The sequence below is a fragment of the Lissotriton helveticus genome, chromosome 3_1 (genome assembly GCF_964261635.1).
Source record: "Lissotriton helveticus chromosome 3_1, aLisHel1.1, whole genome shotgun sequence".
NCBI classification, from domain to species: Eukaryota; Metazoa; Chordata; class Amphibia; order Caudata; family Salamandridae; genus Lissotriton; species Lissotriton helveticus.
Window position 1 is genome coordinate 1,853,367,092 of NC_136061.1, and position 16,155 is coordinate 1,853,383,246.

The window sequence follows — 16,155 nt, forward strand, 5'->3', positions numbered from 1 at the left end:
ATCTCCCCACCTGTTTAATCTGTACCTCCTTCCTCTGATCAAGTCTCTGAAGGACAGGAATGTGACTACATTTAACTATGCTGATGATCTTCAGCTCACATTTACTATCGACAACTCCCCCAATTCAATTACCAACTTCCAGGAATCTATGTTATACATCTGTCATGGATGGATCACAATCACCTGAAACTCAACCCAGGTATGACTGAGGTGCTACTAATAGGGGGAAGACAGATCTTCTGGGGCCCTCACTATTGGCCAGCGGAACTCTTTACTCCTCCAAAGTACTCTACCTCTGTAAAATGCCTCGGGGTGACTATAGACAGAAACTTATCACTGAAAACACATGTAGGTGCAGTGGTATCAACCTGTTTCTTTCAAATGCAAAAGATCCGATAGATCAGCTACTTGCTCACCCATGCAGCACTAATACAGGTGATGATAGCTCTGGTACTATAAACATATTTACCATACTCACAAATGGCACGGGCTAAAAGGATTACATCCAACCCGGAGAAGGCTGTACAGCGGATCAAAGAAATTGCATGCAAATTTCGCAACAGAGGGTACCCTGAAAACATCATCGAAAGTTCAATACAGAAAATTAATAACACTGATAGACAGAAACTTTTACAACCCAGTGCAAAAAAAGAACAGACACGCATAGTAGTTGTCTCAAAGTTTTCTACCAGCACCAACAAATTCAAAAAGATCATTTATCAACATTGGCCACTTTTGAATCTTGAACCAGACTTTAACCAGATCTTTCAGGAACCCCCCCTATTTGCACATACCAGATCACGCAACTTGGGTGAAATAGTACGACACAAACCCACCAAACCAGTCTGTTATTCGGGAACCAAACCATGTTTTAACTGTGGAAACTGCAATTCTATCATTCGAGGCAATACCATCGATCATCCAATGAAGGGTAACAAGATTAAATTGCAAGTTAACGCTACATGCGACACTAGTAATGTCATCTACGCCCTAAAATGCCCTTGTGGAAAACTCTACATCGGGAAAACTGAACGCAAGATTAAGACTAGGCTCGTTGAACACAAGTCCAACATTCGTCTGAAAAGTACCAAGTCAACAGTAGCAGTACATTTCCATGAAGCGAAGCATAACATTTCTCAATTAAAGTTCACGATATTGGAAACCATTTCAAAACAGGAGGGCAGAGACAATACTAAATTTCTTCTCCAAAGAGAAAATGAATGGATCCAAAAATTGTCAACCCAGAAGCCACTGGGGCTTAATGAACGAATTGAACTCTCTTGCTATCTGTAAAGTTGCTCACGGACTGTGGCAGTGATTCCTGAACAATTCAAGGAACACTGACTGAATATAATCTTAATTTTATTTTACTATCATTTTTTATCTTACTATCATTTGTTAAATGCTCAGGCACTGTTTTTCCCGAGTCCTGACTTTTCCCTAGTCCCGACAATTCCAGGGTTCAGTCTCCTTTTTCCACTGCTTATTGTTACCTAACCCATGTCACTTTTGACCCCGCCCCACAGCCAGGTTACCAGGTAGTCCACGTACCGTTAGGTTACTACATTTCCCAAACCACATCACGATCCTCCCCATTTTTACACGGTCCCTTAACACTCTCCCGAACACGCCCCCCTACTGCCCCACGTGACGGTGTTCCCTTAAGGCAACGAAACGCGGTCAATGGCGTTCCGCCTGAACCAGCGTGAAAGAAAGGAGGACCTTATCCAACATAACCAGGTCAGTCTGAGCTCACATCTCCCCACTGCACTGCGTTAGATGTAACAATTCCTTAGTACCGTCACTCGGTAACTGACGCGCTCCTACCCTTTCTCCTTTCAGAACAACCAGCATACTTACTGCAAGACGCACGTAAGCCGATGCGCGATGTGCATGTATATTATTCCCTACCACATGGAACTACTTTGGAATAACAATCGGTGTACCCTATAGTTTTGTAAACAAGGAAATGGGAACATTTTCACAAGCACCTGTATATTCCTACATTACGGACGCCTAGTACAATAGAACAAAACCTTATGCAGGGCCTAAACAAGAACCAAGACAGAGAGACACCTCAAAATTGGTTCTTTAGTTACAAGGACTGGAGTATTGGTGACAAAACACAATCCTTTTCACATTCAGCCACCACAATAATTTCCTCAGCAGCATCCTGTAAGGCCTAACATCTATTGGCCTCCAAGAAGAAGGGAACAAGGAAAAGGAAGGGCAAGAGAGTCATTATGGAAATAATGGGCCCCATGCTCCCCACCAACAACGCGCAACCAAGGCAAACAGCAACAGACAACCATCAGCCAGGTGCAGATTTAGTTGACATTTTGAGCAACAAACCATTGACTCTGTTGCGTTGTCTGTTCCCTTCCCCTTAAAAATGATGATAGTCAACCTTTTCACAAGGAACATTTGAGCTTTGTGTAGAATACAAGGTACAACTAGCCTGTGCCCCTCCTTCCTCAAACTCTCACCAGCAGAACCAACTCTCGCCATGGCAGGAATTCAGGGTTGCAACAGCAGTGAGATTCTATGTTTTTGACAGATGGGCCTTGTCAATTCCCTGCTCCCCCATTCGGTTCATCCACCCTGGGAAAATCTTGGTAAAAGGTATTCTACCATTCAACAGAAAAGGTGACTCCAGGGTAGTTCTATAATTCCACAACATTATTTTTACGTCTTTTCTCCAGTTCAAACCATTATGAAATGCTAATTGCACATTCTTTGCTAATACTTTAATGAAAGGTTCTACCAACCCATTCTCACGTTTGTGGTACAACCCCATCTTGTGATGTTTCACTCCATAGTGTCTACGAAATTCTTCAAACAGACCAGAGGTGAACTGCGGTCCATTTCCTGTAACTACTTCTCGGTAACCCTCCTTCTTGAAAACCACTTCACAGAAGTACTTTACTTCATTAAAAAAACCACTTCGGGCCACTTCGAATATTAGCAATGAGCACCAACGCATACCTCCTGTCAATCTCCGGAACACCAAATGGACCTCATTTGTTAATCGCAAACTTCTGCCATGCTCGTTCTGGAAAATTCACAAGACTCACAGGGGTTTCTTTCAGAATGTGTGATTTGTCACTTCATGCACATGCCACTCATTCTCTCACAGACCTTTCCAATTCTCAGTCTATGCGTAGCCTCCAGACATCTACGCATGCTCTCCTCTTCATGACAGATATACCACCATCATCCTTGTATAACATTGCCATCAATCTCTCTCGCAAACCCTTCGGCACCACATGCCTTTCTCCTCTCCTCAACATGGCATCCACAGATGACAACTCTCTCCAGACCATTTCGTAGGTAGACAACTCTGAATGTTCATTAAAGGCTTTCAAACTACACTGTTGGAATAACTCAACTAGTTGCACCGTTTGAGCATCTAGGGGCATCTCTTACTTCCACGCTTCTTCTGACACAGGTCCCAAACTTGCTATCCCAAATTCTACCCCCAACCATTCATCATTTTCCTCCTCACTTGCCATAATATTTACTGGTAATCATGACAAGCAATCAGCATTAACATCTTTTACTACTGGCACATACTTCACAAAAAAGATACAATCCTGCAGTCTATGCAACTACTTAGTGATGCATGGAGTACCCGTCCCTGCACCTGTCATAAAGAATGTATCAATTAGTGGTCTGTGGTCTGTCCTCAACTCAAAAGCTGTTCCACAAACATAAGTCCTAAAACTAAAAGCACCCACCGCCAGGCTAATGCATTTTTATCAATGGTGAAATGTCTTGACTTTGCTCCCCACAATGTCCTTGAAGGAGAAGAAACCACTTTTTCACGGCCTCCACTGGACTGCATCGAAACAACTCCAAGTCCATACATATTGGCATCGGAAGCTACAATTAAATGTTCACAAGGATCTAAAGTTCTCGGCTCAACAGCATTGACAATGCAATTCTGGATATCTTCAAACACATTCGGACAATAATCAGACTATAAAAATGACTCTCTTTCTTCATTAACATTCTCATAGGTTGGGAACAAGCAGAGAATTGATCAACACATTTTGTATAGTATTCAGTGATTCCAAGGAAGGATCGAAGTTGATTCTTGCCCTTGGCACTCTGGGCCGTCTCATTCTCCTCCTTCAGTTTAATTATTAAGCTTGATTCCTTCTCTAGACAAGTCATATCCTAAATAGTCCACCTCTGTCACATCAAACTTACATTTGTTTACACTGACTGTTAGCCCAGCTTCTTACAAAGTGGTAGGCACATTTCTTTGTAACACATAATTTTCCTCCCTATCAGATCACCACACGAGTACATTGTCCTAGAAAAAATTCACTTTTCGCAATCCTCCCAGCGACTTCTGTATCACACGCTTGCAGACTGCTGATACAGAAGCCAAACCAAATGGCATGCGAACAAATCAGAAAGTGCTTTCAGGCATTACAGACTAGGTTAAATGCTTAGTGTCAGGAAGTAGAAAAACCTAGTGGTACACATTAATTACATCTACAGTTGAGAAATACTGTGGCATGCTTACACTGGATAACAACGCATATTCAGCAATGATTGTTGACGGACTGAAATGCAATTATTTAGATTGCTTAGTTCCAAACTCATTTTTATTTTGCTATTGCTTTTGCGTTTTATGACAATAGGACTCAACCACTTCGGGAAACATCCTTTACAACGCGGTGTTTACACCGCGGGGCCTTTACGATGCCGCCATCACAACGCAAGTCATTACTAAGTTTTTAATCAAATGTCAGTCATTAGAACACAAACATTTATTCTGCATACTTTACTCCGCAGATTTTACTCTACATGCCTTTACTCAGTTAAATTTAAAATAACTATATTTTACTTAACAACTAAAGTTTTTAATCCACTAATTCAGTTGAGGAGTTTTTTTGTAAATTATATATATCTCCAACATAATCCACCGGAGGTTCCATGCCTGGGACATGACCAAGGAGGTGTCGCCCACCTCGAGTCTCCGCTCAGCTCACTGTCACACAATTTCTGCACAGATCCTTTCCCGATATGAAAAGATGGGCACACTCACTGCATCCTATCTCACATATGCTTTATATTTAGCAAACGCTGACCAAAGTGCTTCGGCCTCATACAAGCGCACTCAGCCTTTGATCACGGTAGGATCGTTCGGACTTCGGGCTATTTAGGTGAACACGTTTGACCAAAGCATGACATGCTTGTCATTACATCACCTCTCTTACCATGTGTAAAAAATGGCGTCCATTCACAAACTCCAACATTTTGGGGTAGTTAGTGGCAATTGATAGGTACGCAGTGTAAGTTTTCATAAAGAGTGAGTTTGAACCTTTTTGGTCTTCTTTTCAGAAGCAGCTGTTACTCTTTTTGGGTCGACTTTTGGGTCAATGACTTGAACCCTTGCCTCGATGCATAGCTAAGCACAGCCTGGCATTCCCACCACACCCCCTGCTAAGAACAGATACCCACAAGGACTGGGCAAGTGGTGGAACTGAGGACTATTCGAGAGAGGTTCACATGCGTGGGTTTGTATGTTTTGTGCTAACTCCTTTTCACATAGCATGTAGTGTTGATACCCATTTGTTTGGTGCAATGTTGCAGTGAATTTATAGATTGTTACCGCACTGCATAATATTGTTTATTTCATTTGGAACCATCGAATAGTGATGGTCACACAGAGCACGGTGTCAATCTTAATAGATCCCTCAAAACCCATCTCCTTTGCTTGTGTTCGATACATGTTGCTTCCGACTCAATGCTTAATTTGAGCCACCAGGACTCATTTTTGGGGACCGGCACTTATCTTTCGGTATCACACGATAGCAGCGAGCAAGAGCGGGAAAACACACAGAAAGTGGAAAGACGAAGGAAGTGATGGACTCCACAACCGTCACAAAGGGAGAAAGCAGGAGCCTGCATGAGTGAGATACAGGGGTTGTATGACATTACAACGCGGGATTTTACCCCGCGTGCCATTACGATGCTGTTTTTACAATGCAAGTCGTTACAATGACTTGCGCTGTAAGCGCTGGATAGTGGAATAGTTTAATTTTCTATTCCAACTCCAGCCCACGTTACAGTAGGGAAGGTGTTGGAATAGAAAATTAAACTATTCCTTTTCCAACAGCGCCCTCCAGCGCAAGTCGTTGAAACGACTTGCGTTGTAAAAGCAGCGTCGTAATGGCAGCGCATGGTAATGCCCGCGTTGTGATGGCTGCTCACTAATACAGGGGCAAGGAGTGTCTGGTGGTGGATTAAAGAGGCATGAGAGGGACTGATAACTATGAAACCTTGGTATTCAGCACACCAACATTTAATGGCACTGGCTGCAGGGTTTCTGAGCAGAGCTTGGAGCAACGGCACTCCTTTTACAAATTAAACACTGCTGATTGCGATGCAAAAGCAAACCAGTGGACCTCAACTATGCTGTTCAAAATATTTATTACAAACTGACCTCTGACACCCTTGAGAAGTAAATCGTGAATTGGAGTACATTTTTCAAAAAGCCTCTGGATTTGCTGAAGCATATTGACCTCATAGCAGGTCGATTTACACTACTGCAGTCTTAAATTTTCACGCTATCAACTAGTGCCATATATAAAAAACATTTGTTAACTAGTTAATACCTTCAAATATGGTTTATCCCACCTTCTGTTTCTGTTTACTCACCCCTCACTCAACCAAATGATAAGGTTGAGGCAAGAAGAGACCGCATTCATTGGAAAGCATCAACTGTTGTCGGGAGGAGCCCTATGACGAAGCCTGCCATCTTTTGGAGGGAGAGGCCATTCCTCATAACGGAATAAATAGCCCCATAAAAATGAACTGTGTGCATTAAGCACAGAAGCGTTGCACAGGGTGACACTGCGCATGCGTGCAGAGTGCAGATGAATTTAACTCTAGCACTTACTGAAACCAGTGGGCTTGAAGCAAAAACATGAAAACCAGAAGTTCAACAGGAACAAACTAAAATACATTTAGGACATAAACATGCACAGTTTTAGTTCTTTGGCTGCAGAGGGTGAACCAGGCCGGGTTGAAAGCAGTCCCCAAGCGCTGTCCAACACCACAATTCACGAGTGTACTCCCAAATGCATTCCTGTGCACCATTTTTTAGGTCTCGCCTGTCAATGCGCATGTGCATTGAGCAGAGCGAGACTATTGCGATTTAAACAAAGTTTACCTAACTGCGGCGATTTGGTGCTGTGCCCGTGGCTTTTAGGTCAATGCGCTTGCGCATTGACCTAAAATGCGCGTGCACATCACCAAATCGCCGTCTGTTCCCTCAGCCGCATTCCTCCGACACCTTTTGAAGTGAAGCTTAGCTTCACTTCAAAGGCCCCGGCTTCTTCACACCCACATGCCGCTCTCCCCGCTCCGCCCCCTCCCCTGCCCGCCGTGTGCATTCTTCCTCCACCCCCTCCCCACAGCAATGCCCTCCGTCTTGTTTCCTTTCATTTCCAGTCTAGTTGGTCCCGGTCTCTTGCCTGACCTGGAAAGACGTACTTGCTAAACAGTCTGGTCTATTTCTTATAACTGCCAAGCTCTGCCTACCTGATTTCCCTTCTTATATAATGGGATGCGCATTTTATAAAGCAAGGCTTCTCGCAAAACCCGAAAAGGGTGACCGCTCAAGAAAGAACTGAAGAGTTAGGCAGACCCTTCCTTCAGTAAGACACTAACACCGAGGGGCTTATTTACAAGACCTAGCGCCACTTTTGCGTCTTTTTTAAAGGTAAAAGTGACGTACGGGGCTTGTAAATAAGACCCCGAATTTGTACTGCATATATTTATTTGTTTAGACCCTCATCGGTCATCATTGCTTTCCCCGCTCCGCCCCCTCCCCTGCCCGCCGTGTGCATTCCTCCTCCACCCCCTCCCCACAGCAATGCCCTCCGTCTTGTTTCCTTTCATTTCCAGTCTAGTTGGTCCCGGTCTCTTGCCTGACCTGGAAAGACGTACTTGCTAAACAGTCTGGTCTATTTCTTATAACTGCCAAGCTCTGCCTACCTGATTTCCCTTCTTATATAATGGGATGCGCATTTTATAAAGCAAGGCTTCTCGCACAGTCTGGTCTATTTCTTATAACTGCCAAGCTCTGCCTACCTGATTTCCCTTCTTATATAATGGGATGCGCATTTTATAAAGCAAGGCTTCTCGCAAAACCCGAAAAGGGTGACCGCTCAAGAAAGAACTGAAGAGTTAGGCAGACCCTTCCTTCAGTAAGACACTAACACCGAGGGGCTTATTTACAAGACCTAGCGCCACTTTTGCGTCTTTTTTAAAGGTAAAAGTGACGTACGGGGCTTGTAAATAAGACCCCGAATTTGTACTGCATATATTTATTTGTTTAGACCCTCATCGGTCATCATTGCTTTCCCCGCTCCGCCCCCTCCCCTGCCCGCCGTGTGCATTCCTCCTCCACCCCCTCCCCACAGCAATGCCCTCCGTCTTGTTTCCTTTCATTTCCAGTCTAGTTGGTCCCGGTCTCTTGCCTGACCTGGAAAGACGTACTTGCTAAACAGTCTGGTCTATTTCTTATAACTGCCAAGCTCTGCCTACCTGATTTCCCTTCTTATATAATGGGATGCGCATTTTATAAAGCAAGGCTTCTCGCAAAACCCGAAAAGGGTGACCGCTCAAGAAAGAACTGAAGAGTTAGGCAGACCCTTCCTTCAGTAAGACACTAACACCGAGGGGCTTATTTACAAGACCTAGCGCCACTTTTGCGTCTTTTTTAAAGGTAAAAGTGACGTACGGGGCTTGTAAATAAGACCCCGAATTTGTACTGCATATATTTATTTGTTTAGACCCTCATCGGTCATCATTGCTTTAGCCATACTTTTATCTGCCTCTTCTCCCATCCCTGCCTGGCATCTCCCTCTGTCACTCGTGAAATCATACCCTCCTCTTATTCAGACCCAGGCCAATTTGGCTCTGATGGCAGCTGGTGTATATTACCGGTAATTCTTAAGATTCGGGTATCGGCGATAATGCTTACGACCTCAGTCTTTAGTGCCCTGTTCCTGTGCCCTGCGTGCAGCCCGCCCGTGTCCCCTTGGTTTATATGTCCTATTTGTTTTAGATACCCTGTATCGTTTGATCGCCGAAACCAACTACCTCTAGGCTCTTGTCGAATAATATGATCAGTGTTTGGTGTCTTTATGTAAACCTCTTAATACCCCAATCCTCCGCCCTCTGTCACACCGTTTCTCGTACTCAGCCCTTCCTTACCTTCCATTATCCGCCAAGGGCCACAAGGCTAGCACATTCCTCACATCAAAAATTGCCTGCTTGACACAGGACTTCCGGAACATGTCCGTGATGTTTTCGTTCCCCCGGTCACCCGCACCAAGAGCACGAAGGCTCCGGTGTGAAACCAGAAAAAATACTACCAGTGCTGAAAACGGCGGCCATGCTGGCAGGGAGGAGATTGGCGTGCCCTGCTTACAAACCCAAGGAACCCCTCACCCTCAACCCCTCACCCTCTCACCCTCAACCCCTCACCCTCAACCCCTCACCCTCAACCCCTCACCCTCACCCCCTCACCCCCAACCCCTCACCCTCACCCTCAACCCCTCACCCTCAACCCCTCACCCCCTCACCCCCTCACCCTCAACCCCTCACCCCCAACCCCTCACCCTCAACCCCTCACCCTCAACCCCTCACCCTCACCCCCTCACCCTCAACCCCTCACCCTCAACCCCTCACCCTCAACCCCTCACCCTCACCCCCTCACCCTCAACCCCTCACCCTCACCCTCAACCCCTCACCCTCAACCCCTCACCCTCAACCCCTCACCCTCACCCCCTCACCCTCAACCCCTCAACCCCTCAACCCCTCACCCTCACCCCCTCAACCCATCACCCCCTCAACCCCTCACCCTCACTCACCCTCAACCCCTCACCCTCACCCTCACCCCCTCACCCCCAACCCCTCACCCTCAACCCCTCACCCTCAACCCCTCACCCTCAACCCCTCACCCCCTCACCCTCAACCCCTCAACCCCTCACCCTCACCCCCTCAACCCATCACCCCCTCAACCCCTCACCCTCACTCACCCTCAACCCCTCACTCACCCTCACCCCCTCACCCCCAACCCCTCACCCCAACCCCTCACCCTCACCCCCTCAACCCTCACCCTCAACCCCTCACCCTCACCCCCTCACCCTCAACCCCTCACCCTCAACCCCTCACCCTCACCCTCAACCCCTCACCCTCAACCCCTCACCCTCAACCCCTCACCCTCAACCCCTCACCCTCACCCCCTCAACCCCTCAACCCCTCAACCCCTCAACCCCTCACCCCCTCAACCCCTCACCCCCTCAACCCCTCACTCACCCTCAACCCCTCACCCTCAACCCCTCACTCGCCCTCACCCCCTCACCCTCACCCTCACCCCCTCACCCTCAACCCCTCACCCCCTCACCCTCACCCCCTCACCCTCAACCCCTCACCCCCTCAACCCCTCACCCTCACCCTCACTCACCCTCAACCCCTCACCCTCAACCCCTCACTCACCCTCACCCCCTCACCCTCACCCCCTCACCCTCAACCCCTCACCCTCACCCCCCACCCCTCACCCTCACCCCCTCACCCTCAACCCCTCACCCTCACCCCCAACCCCTCACCCTCAACCCCTCACCCCCTCACCCTCAACCCCTCACCCCCTCACCCTCAACCCCTCACCCTCAACCCCGCACCCTCAACCCCTCACCCCCTCAACCCCTCACCCTCACTCACCCTCAACCCCTCACCCTCAACCCCTCACTCACCCTCACCCCCTCACCCTCAACCCCTCACCCTCACCCCCAACCCCTCACCCTCACCCCCTCACCCTCAACCCCTCACCCCAACCCCTCACCCTCAACCCCTCACCCCATCACCCTCAACCCCTCACCCTCAACCCCTCACCCCCTCACCCTCAACCCCTCACCCTCAACCCCGCACCCTCAACCCCTCACCCCCTCACCCTCACCCTCAACCCCTCACCCTCAACCCCTCACCCTCACCCCCTCAACCCCTCACCCTCAACCCCTCACCCTCAACCCCTCACCCTCAACCCCTCACCCTCACCCCCTCACCCCCTCACCCTCACCCTCACCCCCTCACCCCCTCACCCTCAACCCCTCACCCTCAACCCCTCACCCTCACTCACCCTCACCCTCACTCACCCTCAACCCCTCACCCTCAACCCCTCACCCTCACTCACCCTCACAACACATATTGTGTTACAATAGGTGTCACATTTGCAGAAGATAAAACTATCTAGAGATGTAGCATAACGACCAGAGCTGCCATATAAGTCACGTAAATACAAAACATGTTGCATTCCAAATGCTATAGGTGTCACATTTGCAAACGTTATAACTATTGGCATTGTAAATGACAAAGCCATCAATTTAGCAATTTTAACAACGCAAAAATAAATAAATTATGTCATTTACAAGACCAATAACTACAACTTTTCTAATGCGAGACCTATTGCATTCCAACCCCACTCATCCACGCAACGCCACTCACACACGCAACGCCACTCACACACGCAACGCCACTCACACACGCAACGCCACTCACACACGCAACGCCACTCACACACGCTACGCCACTCACACATGCAACGCCACTCACACACGCCACTCATCCACGCAACGCCACTCATCCACGCAACGCCACTCATCCACGCAACACCACTCATCCATTTGCAAAACGAAAAATGTCAAACTCTTCTATTGCGAGACCTATTGCATTTTCAATGCTTGTCTTAACCCTCCCAACCTGGCACCGAATCTGTCGCCTGCCAGCCATGGCACCGACTGCGCCCCCACCCTTTCCAATGTCCACTCCCTGTAAGGAAGGGGTGGCGGCAGTCGCTTTGGGATTTCCTATCACAGCATCTTCCACCTCTCGGGCACCCTCCACCAGGAAATCCAACCTGTCGTAGAGTGAGCAAGTTTAACATTGCCACTGGCAAACTTACCCGAAGCCATGAAAGTCACCTGCTTTCACCAAGGGGGGAGTCTTCCGACTTCACACAACTACAAGGGCGAAGTATGACCTCATGCATTTATTTTTGCCCCATATGGCAAACTCTTCACTGGTATCAATGTCTTTTAAAGTCCCTCCCACAGCAATGGCCCTAGTTGTGCTCTTCTATGGCGTTTCTGTTCTTTATATAACCTTTGTCAAACTACTATGATGTTGTGTTAATGCAATAGGCTCTGTGATTTCTTACTTCTGGTCTCCTATTGGTTGCATGTATATTCCACGTTCACGACTGTGGAGCAGCAGGCACTAGATGTCCTCAGTGACCAGCTACTTCTGGTAGTTGCTGGATGTTTCAGGGTTGCTGGTCGCACTTCGGTCATGGGCTTTGTGTGTGGAAATAAGTATCTTTGAAACCACAGCTGGCCCTTGAATTCTTACAATGGCATATGGCCAGTAAAATGCTTGTGTACCTTGTGTCTGTGTCTCCGTGCTTCTCCCATTGGTCATCCAGGAAACTGCACCAAGAATGAACCTGGCTCCTTCTCCTGCAGACCCAGGCGTTCATCCACGGCTTGTTTCCCTGACATTCCTGCAGGTTCACTTTCTACTATTTGTGTCTTTATAAACTGGCATGCCTTCTGTTTACCTCATCACCCTTCCAAGTCAACCAAAACACAGCATCATGTTCAGTGGCACCACTATTGGGTCCTTCTCCGGCAACATGAAGGCTCATATCCCTGATACATAAATGGGTCTACTCTCTCCTCTCCTCTCCTCCACATAGTGATTAACATGGGCAAAAATAGGTGCCCAGGCCCAATGTTTTTCTTCACTTACAGATACTAAGGAGTTCATGTCTTAATTTCATTGCATGCCTCTTTTATACACTATTTTACTCTCCATGTGCCTTTTTCTCAGTTTTGCAAATTCTTTTTACGCTTGCTTTCTCCCTTTGTCACTGTTTTTCAGTCGTTCTCTTCCGCCTTCCTTCCTCTTTTGCTGCCTTTCTCTCTCGTTTTCTGGGTCAATGTCTGAAGTTAATAAATAAGTCTAAGTTTCTAAAAATGAGTGCTGGTGTGCCCCACCTGCTCAAATAAACGCTGCCATCAAAGGTGTCGGAATCCTCTCTCTACTCATTTCCCCCTCTTCTCTCATTTGGTATCACCAACTCCTTCCCTTTTAGGCCCTGCAGCAGGGGCGGCTCTAGGCTCATGGTGGCCCTGAGCAGGGAGCGTAGGTAGGGGGCCTCCGGAGTAACGCAGGCGCGGAGGCCAGTGAAGAGGGGTGGTCAGGGTGTTTGGAAGTGGAACAGAGCCGGAGGCCGCCGAATCCCTGCCAGGGGCCGCCACACAAATATGTATCTATCCTCAGAGGATTATTATATTAAGGATATATATTGGCGTGGCGGCCCCTGAGGTTTGGCGGCCCTGTGCCGGTGCACAGCTTGCACATGCCTAAGGCCGCCCCTGCCTGCAGTGCCAATTTCGGTGATTCTCTAGCTACGGGCTCCTCATCATTTCTTTCAGTGGTCCTGCCCTGCATCTCTCTGCTGCCCTTCCTTCCCATACCTTGGATTTACATAGCCTCTGACCCATCAGTCTACATAGGCTGGGACGACCCTGTCAACAGCTCAACTCCCTCTTCCTCCACACTCTCATTTGTTGTTTCCAACAGTTTTTTGGGGCTGTGCCTTGTTTATCTCAGAGGAGATGAGAGTACAGAGGGTAGTGGAAGTGACATCATGTACCCTTTGACCCCTGACAACGTATCCAGTTTCACCCTTTGCCTTAAGCTTTCTCCTTCAACAAACCATTTGCTGCTGAGCGTTTGAAAGAAGAACCAGTGGTAGAAACTACAAAAAATATGGCTTTTAGAGCCAGGTTTAGTTTGTGTTCCCAACACCGCCTTCATGATCCCAGATTTCAGGGGCTTGTAAGGCCAAAGTAACGGCTTCAAAGCTCTCCGTTCCCTCCCCCATTTGTCATCCAAGGCAGTGCGCGGTGGAGATTCTGTCTTTTATTCAACTCACAAGCAGTGAAATGCTCTGTCACAGCCCAAAATGGCCTCCACACAGATCCCTGAGGCCTTCTCTCTAGCAGGGTGTCAACAAGCCCCTTGCATTCCGTGGTGCTTCTCATCTCCAGTCCACTCTTTCCTGCTGTGCTCTGCCCAGGGCCGGCGCTAGGCATGGGCAGCGTGGGCAGCTGCCCAGGGCCTCGCACTCAGCCCACCAGCATGGGGCCACGCACTGGTGATGTGTCTTGTCGGTTCCCTGGCAATCCATTTCAAAGAAATGTGGCACCTTTCTTTGAAATGGAGGGCCCTCCTCCCCGGGACTCTCAGGGATAGTATCTGGATGCATAAGGGAGGGAGACGCTCCCTTCAATTGAAAGGAGACCCAGTCACAGACACTGTGGGAGTCCCATTGTCCATCATTTTGGCGCCCCCATAGTTTTAACTTTTAGCCCACAAGCAATTCTCACACCTATCGGACTGAAGGTGTGAGAAAGGCTTGTTGGCTCAAAGTTAAAACTGTGGGGGCGCAAAAATGCTGGACAATGGGCCCCCCACAGTGTCTGTGAATGGTCTCCTTGCAAGGGGCCACTTATCTACATTAGAGGGGCCTCGCACATTGATTTTTAGTCCAGGGCCTTTCGAATCCTAGAACCGGCCCTGGCTCTGCCTGCTGCGCGCATTTCCCGCTCTGACATGAGCTCGGTGCCTGCCTGCAACACGTTCTCTTTCTGTTCTGGACCCTTTCTCCTTTACTTTTTATCCCTTTCACGCTCGGTGCTCGCGTCCCAGTCGCACCCCGTGGAGAGTCAGCGGCCAGGACTGCTGCTGTGACCCCGGAGGGAGTGTCCAGGGCCGGCTTTAGGGCAGTGCAACTGGTGCAGCCACACTGGGTGCCGCCCTGTGGAGGGGGCGCCAACCTCAAGGGTGGGGAGGGGGGCACTATATTTAGCAATAGCTTATGAATGGAGAGATGAGGGACACTTTTGCCCAGTGGTAGTGGGAGCATGCTAGGCACTACCGGGGCTAAAGCCAGCCCTGGGAGTGTCTCCTGGCGGCGCCCTCAGCCTTCTCACCACGCACGCTGCTAACGCCGTAAAAAGAAGGCCCGACCCATGTTTCACACATACTGTACAATACAAATACTTTCTTCTGTCATCCACCTAAGACGGTTCCATCCGAAGCATCGCAATGCATAACACGGGCTCACTTTCATTTTAATGTGAAAAAACGCTCATGAAGGCTTTGATATGTTGGCATCTGTGGTACAGTCTCTTCCACAACTGCCAATGACTGCCCACGGGGTCCACTTGTGGCACGGACAGATGGGCACACGGTCCATGCAAGGTAGGGCTGGGATCTGTATGTTCTTGGCTCCTCACTTGCCCGGAGCAGCCAATTCCACCAGAGGGAAACGTCTGTCCTGGTGATGGGCACAACCTCTCCAATGACCAGATGGGCAGAGAAGGTGGCCTCAAGTCACCCCATAATACTTTTTTTCTGACTATTGCCACTGCTGACCCTATTCGGTTGCCAACGTTGCCCTTGCTTTCAAACTGCCATTATTTAGGGTTGCCACCCCACTCCATGTCAAGCTGCTGTTTCCAACTGTAGGCATTCAATGAAAAGATAATGTTTTTTTCTACATTTAATCTTGGTATGCTCCCACTGAACCAATAGCACGAACACATCTGAAGGCAGTGATTTATGGGAGAAAAGCTAGGGCGGAAAACTAGGGGTGGGCAAGCCAACAAAATAACAGAGAGGGCCAACTCTGTCTCTAAGAGCCTATCCTCACCTCGAGCTGAGCCCTGAACATTCTTGACATGTAAATCATACAACAAAGATCGTGTTAGAATATGACAAGTTACTTTGAAAATTCGAAAAGTGTATTTCTTTAACACTTGCAAGCATAATACCTTAGTACAACGAATTATGGGAGAAGTATTTATTAAAAGTGAGCGTTCTAGTGAACTTAGAGGCAAGTCAGGGGTCAAGTGTGTCCTGTACATGGCCTAGATTCTTATAGATGGAGCAACATTAAATGCAATTACATCAAGCATGAGAGGTTTTTGTGCAGCACATGTAGTGAGGTCATGTACTTGAAGAGGTTGTGAAATAAAATATTTGCCTAGGATAATGCAATTT

General features: G+C 48.1%; 1 protein-coding gene across 1 annotated transcript in view; it reads right to left on the reverse strand.

The window, feature by feature from the left end:
- TSPAN4 (tetraspanin 4) overlaps positions 1-16,155 on the reverse strand; it is a 2,988,612-nt gene that overhangs the window by 2,832,109 nt on the left and 140,348 nt on the right. The gene's annotated exons all lie outside the window — the stretch shown is intronic.